The 12641-nt window shown below is 42.2% G+C and overlaps 1 protein-coding gene across 3 annotated transcripts in view; it reads left to right on the top strand.

The window, feature by feature from the left end:
- Nucleotides 1-12641, top strand: part of NTNG1 (netrin G1) — a 160130-nt gene that overhangs the window by 54159 nt on the left and 93330 nt on the right. The gene's annotated exons all lie outside the window — the stretch shown is intronic.

Here is a 12641-nt window from a genome sequence, read left to right as displayed (position 1 = left end):
TCTTTCAAAGCACTATGTGCTATAATCTGAATGTGCAGAGACATCACACAATTCATTGTGAATACTAATAAGATATCCTTTCACTGTATAATAAAATTCAACATTTAAATTTGTTTCTATAACAATTCCATATTATGTAGGTATACACTGTGATTCATTAAAAATATTTATTTTATCATCCTGACAAATACAAATGAAGGGAAAACAATGTAGCCCGCCTTTTAAGACAAATGAGGTGAAATTGGATTTCACTTACAATTGTCATTTTTGTTTATGTTCCTTTTCATTCTTCCTTTAAGTGGTTCACGTACACGCAAGGGTCCTCTGAGCCTGGGAATTCTGTAACAAAAAATGATCAAATACAACAGAAATGAGTGCAGATTCTGTGGCAATAGTAAGACAGATTTTTTTCATATATTAAAAGCAGTGTTTCTGTATAACATCAGCAATTCTAATTGTGGTGTTTGACATTCAGTGTTAATCCACCGGCTCTAAAGCTTATTAAAAATGGCAGTAGACACACTGGTAATACAGGAGCAGGTCAGAAATTGTCAAAAACAATACTGACATTAAGAATCAAAAATAAAATTACAGTTATTGTAGAAATACAATTTTGCATGAAATCCACGGGCACAGAATCAATAACACTCTGGAGTGGGATGAACAGTGCCTACAGACGCAGACAGTCCCAGAAGCACAGCTGAGACATCCCCAACAAGAAAAGAATTTCTTCTCTTTAGTCCCTTTTATTTGTTGTCTGGCTCTGCAGTTTCTTTTCTCTATGGCATTAGCCACAGAATTAATACAAAGACAAAAAAAAATTCTCTTTGAAAAAAGGCCTGTGGGGCAAAGGAAAAGGGGCTATTCCTGGCTTAGCCACCACTTGTCTGAGCACTCATTACTTCACCTCTCTGTCTGATCTCCCCCAGCCGTAACTGGGTGGGCAGCTGAACATACCTGCTTGTAAGTCATTTGGAGATTTACAGCTAAAAAGTAATACGCAAAACATTACATAAACATGCAATATTACATAAACATGGATTGATAAAGTTTTCTTGTAGCTTTAAGTGACACATTTACTATCCTTATCCATAGCAAGTGCACTACACTACTACATCCTGTTACACAGGTAGCCTATTGAAACTGGTGTGATAGTATGAGAAATAAGGGACTATCATAGCTGGGGAAGACAACCTGCCTTGGCTTTAGCAAAGCTGTCTGCTTTCAATGATAAAGTAAAAGATTGTTCAGATTCGGAGAATTAACTGTTTATTGAATTGCACTCAGTGTTTGTCTCATCGTGATGATTTGTAGAACATCAACTTATTATTTTGGTAATACTGTCATGAATATACACATTACTTGGTGTAGCCTGTATAGGTATTTGATTAGACCATCTCTTCTAAGAAGATTACCTTCTTTTGGAAGAAATAAAGAGAAATTTAAGATACTTTTTTTCTAACTATGTTTTGTATCACATTCGACAAAAGTTATTTAACTATTGCTACTACTTAGGAATCCTCTCTAGCACTCTTAAAAGTCTCCCACAGAGGAAGAAGGAATCACCCCAGGAAAACTATTAAAGCTGACAGTGGTTTGTCACAAGCAACCATTAATGAATACCATGGAGGGTTTGGTATCCTTCTGCTCATTGTCTTGCCATAATTCATACTCAATATCCCACAGATTATGCAGAATGACTGTCTGTTGTAGCTGCACATTTAGGCAAGCAGATAGCATCTTTTAAGTTGGTGGAAATTATAAGCGGGAAATAAATGGTAAGATCGGTTTCCTGCGGGTGAATACTTAAACAAGCACTGTCTTTACAAAGCCAGCTAGGTTTGGGGTTTGGTTTTGTTATTTCCCCTTTTAACTTCCTAGTACAGGAGTTATGTGTTTCAGTGCATGAAAATAGTTTTGTATAAACTTTGTGTCAATCAGAACAGCTTGATACAGTGCATTTTGGTATCTCAGTCTTCATCATGACAGTTTGCCGGTGTTCAGAGTAAAATGTAAAACCTACAATCACAATGAGATAACATAACATACCTTCCGTCAAACTCAGCTGTACTTCCCAGGTATAGCATATTCTACAGTTCCACTTTTAGGAAAAAATAAAATTTTCAGATGAAGCAAAGAAAACATCTGAAGCATGCTCGCACATATGCGTACCTGTAGAGGAAAAAAAATACTGCCTGTAGAAAAAACGGAATTCTTCATACCTGAATTTAGATTGTAGAGATTGCAACAGAAATACCCTCAGTGCAGACACCAGTAGCATTTGCAGGTGCTATGTTTACATCTGTAGAAAAGGAAATAATCTGAATTTGTTGTCCTAAATCCTGCTGCCCTTTGTAAGAATAAACTCGTAATGATGCCTTGGGGTGACATATGTAGTGAAAGCCATTTTGTTGGGACAGAACTGCTCGTGCCCAAGTCCAATACACATTTACGCCCCCAGAATAGTCTTTTACAGCATAAATAACACTTGCACATACAAGTAGCTATTTGTATATGTAAATGAGCTTTTAACAGAGAAGCACGAGTATGACAGCACAGGCATAATTTAGCTCTTTGTTCACAATTTAGGGTGCATTTTCATGTTGCCCTTAAGCCAGTCAATCTATCTGCACCGCTTCGCTTCTGTCCCCAGCTGTTGCATCCCTTCTGGCAGTATCAGCACTCATCTGGCCAAGCAGTATATCAGATCAGAGACTTGATTCAGTGGAAGACTAAGACTGGGGAAAAAAGTACTTATTTTCCAGACACATCAGCCCTCTCATCCAGCTCACCACATAGCAGCGTAATTGCTAGGCACAAAGGGGGGATCTCCCAAGTTTGCAGGAAATTTGTCCTTAGAGAGAAGCTGCCAGCTCGGAGGCTGTCAGCTCCCCAGCAGGCGTGCAGGGGAGGCGAGCGGGGAGAGGGCTGAGCAAGCAGCACACTGCTGGACTGCAGGCCGATGCTTGCTTGAGGCAGGGCTGAGCCCACAGCAAAGGTGCAGCTCTGAAGGAAAAGAGATTTTCCAGTGGATCCACTGGAAGTTGCTGGACTGGAAAGAAAAGGGCACAATGGGATTTCTTAAATTTTTTTTCCCAATTTTTTCAAGGCCCCCCTCCAAACCCAGAAGAATTAAATTTGTGGTATTTTAAAGAGTAGCCTCATTCTAATTTAGTGTAAAATCAGCTTTAGTGTCTGGAAGCCCTTGGTCTGTTTTGCTGTGCTATGAGGAAAAGACAGCTAGCAAGCAAGCAAGCTGCTGCGAGGCCCCAGCAGGACGGGAACCCTCTGTGCGCGTCTGCATACGTGCCAGCCTTACGCACACCCTTACAAATGTGGCCTTCAAACCACCCATTTGAAACTATGTAATACTGTTCTGTAACCATAATTTGAGGTTCACTGAATCTGAAAACTCCCAAATTATTAAGCATTAATTATAAAGCATGTTACCTATCATGTTGTTCAGTCAACCAAGCCTACGTGTATCTCGAGCTATTGTATGAACCACATGCGTAAGTGCTGAAGTTGTTTTTACATACTCCTAGTGGGACATTAGCATTTCTGACTTCCACTGCCTAGTTTGGACCTGCATAGAAACCAATAATACAGAGGTTAAGTGGATGTAATTTTTAAGAAGTTTTTTCTCCATATTATTTGCTTTATAGTAACTGCCTGTACTAGTGTGGACTATTCTTATCACTCTATACTTAAATACAGTAGGAATAGACAAAAAAGCTTTCCTGGTTTAGGAATAGTCTGTTTTGCACTGTACATTTTTGTATGCGCTTATGTAAAATACTTTTGAAGTTTAAATCAAATACAGCAGTCTTCAGTTCCACTCTAAATATTTGGACACTGTAGAACAGCTATGTGCTATTAAAAAGCTATGACAATCTGCTTTGGTGGACAGTCAGATAATTCTTGAAGTTATGTTAATGACCTACGTAGTGTTTTACAAACCTTCCAGATTGAAAAAATACCATGGCTAGGAGAAAAAAAGAATAGGGGGTTTTGTGCATCTTTCTTAATAAGTAAATAATACATGCAACATTATCATTAAGCTATTTGAGTGGCAATTTGATGGTGGAAAGTTTTAGTCCAGATGTATGATGGACAGAAGATTTTTAAACTGCAGTGTAAGCCCATCCTGCTATACCCAAAATCTTATCGTAATAGCATGTGACTAACTAGTAGCAGCTTGGTGAAAAACTGTTTTCACTGTAACTCCCTTTGAAATATAAACACAAAAATCATGATAATTCTGTCCTTTAACAGAGAGATTCAGACCCATCTAGTTTTCATTTAAGTCATTGAAAAAATGAATGTACAGTTTTGTAATAACGTTAGAATTTTTAATTGTGTTTCTACACTGCTCATTTCTAATGTCACACAAGAGTTAGTATGTGCATGACTGTGACTGTTTTTTAGGGCTGTGATGAATGGTCTGCATAAAGAGCTGTCCACGTAAGATGCATTTACTGAAATTAGCACAGGATATGGTTGCAGTGAACACTATTGTAGCTCATCAGTTAAACACCACATCAGTGCTCTCTTCTGCTCACTTCACTTGATTTCCACAGAAATCAGGTTGAAATTCTTGGCCTGTACCTGAAGGTACTCAATTGCCAGGACTCACGACATCAGTACTTTGCATGAGGCTCCCAGATATTACTCAAGAGCTGTCCACCAGGAGGACAAGGAAACCCTTACTGCAGGAGTAGGGGCCACAGGGGCAGAAGATGGAGCTTCCTTGGGAATCAGTTAGAAAGCCAAGCACAACCTTTTGCAGAAGCCACAGCCATCATGTCCCACCTGCCTCCACCACTGTTGCAAGGCACATTTCTTCATTTTGCCTGTGGGCAGTAAAAAACAGGACTAGTTACATTTACTTATTCAATTGTGTTATCTGCTGGAAGAGATCCTGCCACTCGCACGCATCTTACCCACTGTAGGGTAAGAGGAAAGGAGGAAGCACCAGCCAAGCGTGGCCCATGGTGATCACCCTGCCCTGCATGGGAGGGTTTGGTGGTCCACCCTCAGCAGCATGGTGCAGGAGCCCACCCAGACTGCAACATTCCAGTTTCCTCACACCATGAGCCTTCCTGAAATTTTTCCCAACACCAAATTTCCATACTGCCATGAGTTGATATCCCACAATCTGATTTCATACTCAGCTAATATAAATCTGCTCCACTGCTGCCTAGGGCAAGCTGCAGAGCTTTGCATTTCTGTTATGTTTATCTCCTCACTCATTGCATATCTCTCAGCAAGGGCCAGGGAGCAGCAGGAGCAGTCACCCAGCAGAGGGGCACACGTGTGAGCAGAGGACCACTCCAGCACCAGCCGTGCCCTCACCGATGGGCGCCATCCCACGCGGCCTGGGCGCAGCCAGGAGACACAGACAGGCCATCAGCAGTCCCAGACACCTCAAGCAGACAAAGCAGGGTCATCAAGCAATTCCAGCAGGAAACAGGGCTGCAACACACACCTGAGACCCACCCAGGAGAAAGGGCCAGAGGAAAGCCCCAGCCTGAGCTTAAATAGGGCCCGGGGCTGGGGGCCCAGCTGGGGATGGTCAGGGTCGTTAAGGCCTGCTGGGGCCCTCCCTGCTCTCACAACACGTTTGTCAGACTTTTTGCTATCCACAGAGTTCCTTTGGGGACCAGAAATCTGAACACAGTAATTTACAACCACAAAAAAAAAAAAAAAGGGGAAACAAGAAAAAATATTTTTTTTTTTTAGTCCTTCCAGCACCATGATTCCCCCTGTTGCCACCAATGTGGTTTGATTTCTCAGTTTTTTGATGCTCGCATTCCCTCTGTGATCGCCGTGATAACTGAGACTGTCTGTCTGTGATAAGGGACCAACTTGCCTTTGCGCTGGCTTTCCCTTGCCCAGGGATGACACCTTGCAACTGCAGCGTTTCAGACATCTCCTTTTTTCTAACCCCCCCCAATGGCTCCCATTCTAAATTCATGGGTAGTCCAAAATAATCAGAAAGTGAGCAAGATGAGGTCTGTATCAGACCACAAAATGTAAGTTAGAGACACGTGAGATTGTTGTTATTGACAGTAGAAGCTATTCCCAGCTGAGGAGACGCCCTGTATCTCCCACACGAATTCCTTGCCGGAGCTCCTGCAGGGCGACGGGACGACTGGAAAAGCGGCTCGGACAAAAATGCACCAACGCGAGCTGAGCCCGACGCTGGAGATCGATACCCGCTGCTGCTCTCATGGTTGGGCTGGCTTCCCCAGGACAAGTGCCATTGTGCTGAGAGAAAGGGATGCTGCGTCCTCTGGATTTCAGTTTCTCAAACCGAAATATGCGTCTGGTGTATAAAGAAACCCAGATTTTCTTGGAACATTTGCCGTATTTTTCAGCCAGAGCTCAGCACGATGGGGTCCCAGCGTTGTGCACCTCATGACATTGTGAAAGCTATAAATAGGAAAGTGATTATATTGCCAGATACCTGCTGATACAGGAGGAAAACACCAATATTGAGCTTCTGAAACAACAAAACCACACTTGGGTCAGTGCCAGTAGATCTGCCTTAAGGTACTGTTAATGCCAGAATGATCAAGGGGTCAAAATAACATCAGCAAGGTTGCCAAGCCTTGGAAGCACAAAATTACCATCTAGGAATAAGTAGGCCTTTCCCCACCAAAAGTGGGTAGAGATATTTCAGAGGAAACAAAACTCCATTTGCCTCATAAAGTAAATTGAAAAGCATTTCCAAAAAGTAACTAAAGAGAGAGAATGTTCTGCTAGGAATTAGGTGCCTTTGCCAAATGCACCAATGCATTTGGTGCTGCAAATATTCAAATGTTTTCCTATTATACATTTTCAGTTCATAGTATTGGAGAGAGGCATGATCTAATAATCTGAGAGCTACCCTGAGTACCAAGAATGCCATCACGTGATCTACCAAAAGGCTTTGGAAGAAACAGTACAATATAATCAGGGCTTACAGAGTTCATCATGCAAAAGCAATTCTCTCTAATTCTGCATCTATATGTAAATTTGGGACAGGATCCCATACCTCATGGAGGTGTCATGAAGATTAATTAGCTAGGTCTGTGTTCCACAAGGCAAAGTGCCAGATCTGTAGAGGCTTAAATATCTTTTTAAAATCTGAATTTTAATGGCCTGCTTGCACCGAGTTTGTTGCAGGATCAGGGCCATAATCTGCAATGTACTTTTAAGCTTAAAAGTGCACGAAGTTGTTAAGCATTATTATTTATTTTTGGCCAGTCAGATGCTCCCCAGTTTAATCTTTTTAAGTCTCCCCAGAAGTTATTGATTTAAACACACTTTTATTTTCTTTTTGCTGGTTTTGGAGAATGTATATTGTTTGGCCTGCAGCTCAGAGTTCAAAGTGCTTGTCTGGCCATCCAGATGCCTCTCACTTGGGAGCTCCGTGAAAGAGCATCAAATCTGCCACTGAGATTTTAGCACTTTTTCTTTCTTAACTTAAATCACTTTAACATAAAATGCTGTCACTGCAGTGATGAAAGGCTATTGATGGTAAAATGTTCTTGTCTACAGCCATCCCTGTCTTCATCACAACAATAATTCTGCAGGCATTGACCGAGATGCTCTCAAACCAGCTAATGGATGTAGTGGGTTTGATAACATCAATTATCATGCGACAGATTCGGTGCCTTGCCAATCCTCCACCACACTGACTGTTTGCCCTCAGTAGGACAATGCCTAATAAGTAGTGTCTCCCAATTAATGGTTTCATAATCTGGCTCTGTCATGGTAAACAAGTAATTCCTGGTTAGAAACCACATGCAAAATGTAAGCATTAGGGCAATTGCTGCTGTTAGCTATTACTGTCTAATTAGTCATCTGCAACGTACAGCACAGTACCAAGCGAACTACTTGTAATGATCTCTTGGAAAGGAAAACAGAAATACTCTATTCTTTCCAAAAGTGTGACTTGAATGCAGTAATTTACTGCACAACCTCACTCCAAACATGAGTCAGGCTGTATTTATTTCTTGTCTTGTGCATCTGAGCTAACTACCTTGAGGCAGCGGTATAAAAATCGGTTGCTGTGACTCGCTTCTTGAAAATTTATTTTGCTCCTTCTTAAAATCTTGGCCTGCTTGACCTCAGCAGCCTTCACCAGTTTGAAAATGCAAGTTATAATCCTCTGTAGGGATTTAGCCAGGTGTCTATTACAGCATGTAATCTGTGATACAGCTTCCAATATTCACGCTGCAGAAAGGTTAAGCCCCTCCTGTCTCTGTTCCTGAGTAAAAAAGTCCATGAGGTGTTAGCGTGGACAGGAAGCAGATTGAAAGAAGCAACATCTTCAATCAAGCCCTAAGCCTGTGTGGATGCCACTGAGGAGCAGTCCTGATGAGAGACGGGCGGCTTCGCCTGAGCGGCAGCGTTCGGACTTTAACCCTCGAACAGCAGCTGCAGCACCGCTGCCGGCTCCCCTGCTGATGCTCAGAGGTCATACTACTGCTAGACCTCTGTTTTTAACCCAAATCCTCACTCTAGGGTCACCGTCCCATCCATCACTGAGTTGTTCCTAAGATGCATTTGGTAAGACACGCTCCTGCCCAGCGGGAGCAAGGCCAGCCCCAGTGCCCCGTCCCAGGCAGGGACACTTGCAGAGCACCTCAGGCACCACTGTAAAAGTTCAAGCTGGCTGGCACAAACAGACATCACTGTGTGCTAAAACAAACTAAATCCAGCTAATTGAGGGGAAACCCTACTGGGACCAGTCAGCCCTAGTCAGCAGCTTCTCAGGTAACTGCTTTTTCCAGCTGGGGCTGAGCGTGATCAAACTGTGTGATGCAGCCACGTGCCCTCACCGTGCCTGCAAAACGGGTACCTCTTCCTAAACCAAAACTTTTAGACTATGTCAGTAATTTTGGTAATATTTTGAATTCCATGAGCGGCCTAACACAAAATAAATAGCAACTTAATTTGTCTGCCTGCAAGGAGCTATTTAATATCAATCTCCAATTACTGTCCAGGAAAATAGTGGGTTTCTTTTAGACAGTTGTGGTGTTGGGAAAGCCTCAGCTACCTTTTACGCTAATTGGCAGTAAAGTGTTTAGAAGTATTTATTAGTGTTTAATTATTTAGAAATCTCCTAATGGCTTAAGTATCGTTTTGAAATGCTATAAATATTTTCCACCTTGTCCAGCTGAAGAGCTGCTGCTTGGACGGCTTAAATGAAGATCTATTTATGGCTGCCTGCTGGTCACAAAATTACTTACAGCTGCTAATGCTCTGGTCCTTTAGATGTCCCCAACACAGAATGAGCTTAGTTTTCACAAATTGAGGAAAGTTTTTCTTTGTTGTATTCATTTTACTGAGATAGAGGTCTTAAAGAGGTTTATCACGGAGATCAAGACATTAAAATATGTAACTAATCCCAGTTAAACTAATTGTTTTCATACTAACATGTACTAAGGGACATTCATGTGTAAGACCCCTTTACACTATTTTGGTAATGTAAATATGACTTAACTTAAGATTAATTAGAAGCAGTTTAAAGCCAAGTTGCTGGTAGAGAAAATGGGAATCTGACTCCAAGCCTCTGAAGTAATAATCACGTTAAATATTTCAAAATTACATCAGTGACTGCCATGTCAGTAGGCAGAGGGGAACTTACCTAAACTCATCATTTCTCTCCCCCTCCCTGTGTTAGAATTCAGGACATTTATTTTATCGGCTTATATCGGCTTAGATTTTTTTTCTCCTAATTTCCTCTCTAGAATACTGAACTCCACACAGGTTATTTTGGTGTCATCAAATCATTCAACTCTTAAAAGAGAATTGCATGCTATAAAATTGTCCTGGTTTCAGCTGGGATAGAGTTAATTTTCTTCCTAGTAGCTGGTATAGTGCCTGTGTTTGGGATTTAGGATGAGAATAATGCTGATAACACGCTGAGGTTTTAGTTGTTGCTAGGTAGTACTTACACTGGTCAAGGACTTTTCAGCTTCCCGTGCTCTGCCAGGTGCACAAGAAGTTGGGAGGGGGCACAGCCAGGACAGCTGACCCCAGCTGGCCAAAGGGCTATTCCATACCATATGATGTCATGCTCAGTATATAAACTGGGGGGAGTTGGCCAAGGGGCAGCAATTGCTGCTCGGGGACAGGCTGGGCATTGGTCAGTGGGTGGGGAGTGGTTGCATCACTTGGGTTTTTTTTGGTTTTTTTCCCTGGGTTTTGTTCCTCTCTCTCTCTCTCTCTCGTTATTTTCCTTTTCATTACAATTTATTATTATCATCATTATATTTCAATTATTAAAGTGTTCTTATCTCAACCGATGAGTTCTCTTACTTGTGCTCTTCAGATTCTCTCCCCATCCCACTGGGGGGAGGGAGGGTGAGTGAGTGGCTATGTGGTGCTTAGTTGCCGACTGGGGTTAAACCATGACAAAAATTCAAAGAATAATTCCATTTATTGGGGAGGATATGCCAGAAGCTTTTTATTAGGATTCTCATTTGCAGTGATATCCTTACCCCAGGGTTTCAGTGGTGTGTTGTGCCACTGACATGACAACTGGCAAGAGTTTCAGGTGCAGGATGGCACTGTGATTCTGACCCATTTCTCACTATACTCTGCCATTAACTGGAATAGCCTCATCTTTCCCAAAAAGCTTTGTGCCCACAGAGTTGTAGACTACCATTCAGTAGCAAGCTAGGGCTGATTTTTAGCATTCACTGCACCATTCTTTTAGGTACCTTATTGCTACCAGCTCTCATGATCTCGCTGCATTCACACTAGCTTGTGTTTTGTTAGAGCCCCAGCTCCCAGCATTCTCTGATTATATTGGCACCTCAGCTTTTGCTAAAAAGGAAAAGGTGAAAGAAGAAGGGAGCAAAAGAAATCAACTCTTATATACAGAAAGAAACAATATGTCCCACACAATCTGGGTTACCCCCTGGAAGTCATAAAACATGCCTCCTCCAGCATCCAGGGACTAGCGGATCAGAGGGGCTTTAGTTTTTAACATGAAGAATCACCACAGACTCAGTGGTTGCTTGTGGAGCAGGAAACCAAAGCCATCCCTCAGCAGTGCTTAATGCACCTGTCTGGTTACCCAGGAGCATTTATTTGCTGGGTTTCGATACCCATGACCTCCCAGTGAAGCTGCTTTTACCAAAGCAATGACAGCAGCATATACATTATAGGTACACAGGCAGCTTTGTGGTGACAGGCACAGAAGTGACCAGATTTTTCTCGTAAACCTCAGAAAGGTGTAATTTACGCAACTCTGAGCATTTTCTGCAAAATTGATATTTACATCTAGTCAAAGGGTCTGGAACCTTACAGATTTCACAGCATGTATATTTTCCCTAAGGACAAGAAAAGGCCCAAGTTAGCAAATCCTGGCGTTTCTGTCTGATATATTAAATGGAGCTTCAATAACAAAAAATTTGCTGTTTTCTCTATTCTGCTTGAAACTTATTTCTGATTTTCACTGTTTTATTCAAAAGGAAGGCATAGAAATAGCAACCGTGAGCTTGAAATCAGAGCTGTAACACGGACTTATTATAGACACGTTTCAGAGAGTCTTTTCAGTTACAGCTGCATGCTTTGAAGCTGTCAGTGTAACAAGCAGTGTGCTGCTTTTCAAATAACTCTTTTTGTTGTCTTGTAGTTTTTTTCCTAACTTCGAGTCCCAGTGAATTGTTGTCGGTTTTAGCATCCAGCTGTATTAATGGGAGAGAGAGAGAAAGAAAATAGTATTTCCCTGCCCAGGTAAGAGAAAGTTGCCAGTGGGGAGGTCAGAGTGAGCGCAGAAGTCCTTTTGCTTGCGTTTTGTAGGAGTATGTCAAGGAGCAGAGCAGTGGCCAAGGTGGAAACTCATGTTTGAAACCCATTTGCCACACCGGATGGCATTGAATTGCTTCATTGCCCTGAGGCTTTGAGATGGAGAGAAGCATAACTGTAATTAAAAGAAAAGGTTGATTACCATACCAGGGCTTGTTCTGTTTTCAGGGTAGGTGAGGGGAACTCTAATTAATGACAATAACAGCTACACTTATGCCTCTGTCGAGCACTGCTAGGTATAGGCACGTGCATCTTTTTCCCCAGCAGTGCTGACCATCAGTGAAAAGAGGCACGGTTTCTTCCACAAGCCGTATGTAAGGCGGAGGGAAGGATACAGAGCAGCGGTTGCTCTCTGGAACAAACACAGAATGAACAAGTAGCAAAATATTAATGTACTGTTGAAAGCCGAAATTAGATAGACGTGATTCAGTGCAGCCTACGGGGTCTGATATCTTGGCAACTGCTGCAAGATATCCCCAATCTGCAGACAAAATAGCCTTTGTGAAGAAGCAGAAGATTGTAGTGTGCAAGTTAATGCATCAAAAGGCCAGGAGGAGAATAATTCACTTTCACCTTGCTACAGAGGACAAGCAGCAGTAAAAGCTGTGCACTATTGGCAAGCTTTTTTTGTTGCTGTTTTTAACTCAACCCCCAGTTCAGAGCTCCAGCCACCTCGGCAGCGTTCCAGCTGGAGCTGCTGACATCTCCCACCTAATCAAGTGCTGGATTATCTTGTCCTGATAAATTGGAGCCAGTGCCTCGTGAAAAGTCTTTCCTGAAGTACTTCACTACCCTGTAATAAGATGGCAGATGTCTGAATCAAGCCCCAG

The sequence above is a fragment of the Mycteria americana genome, chromosome 7, assembly GCF_035582795.1.
Source record: "Mycteria americana isolate JAX WOST 10 ecotype Jacksonville Zoo and Gardens chromosome 7, USCA_MyAme_1.0, whole genome shotgun sequence".
Taxonomy (NCBI): Eukaryota; Metazoa; Chordata; class Aves; order Ciconiiformes; family Ciconiidae; genus Mycteria; species Mycteria americana.
The sequence above is the reverse complement of the archived record's forward strand: the minus strand, read 5'-3'. Positions and strand labels throughout refer to the sequence as shown.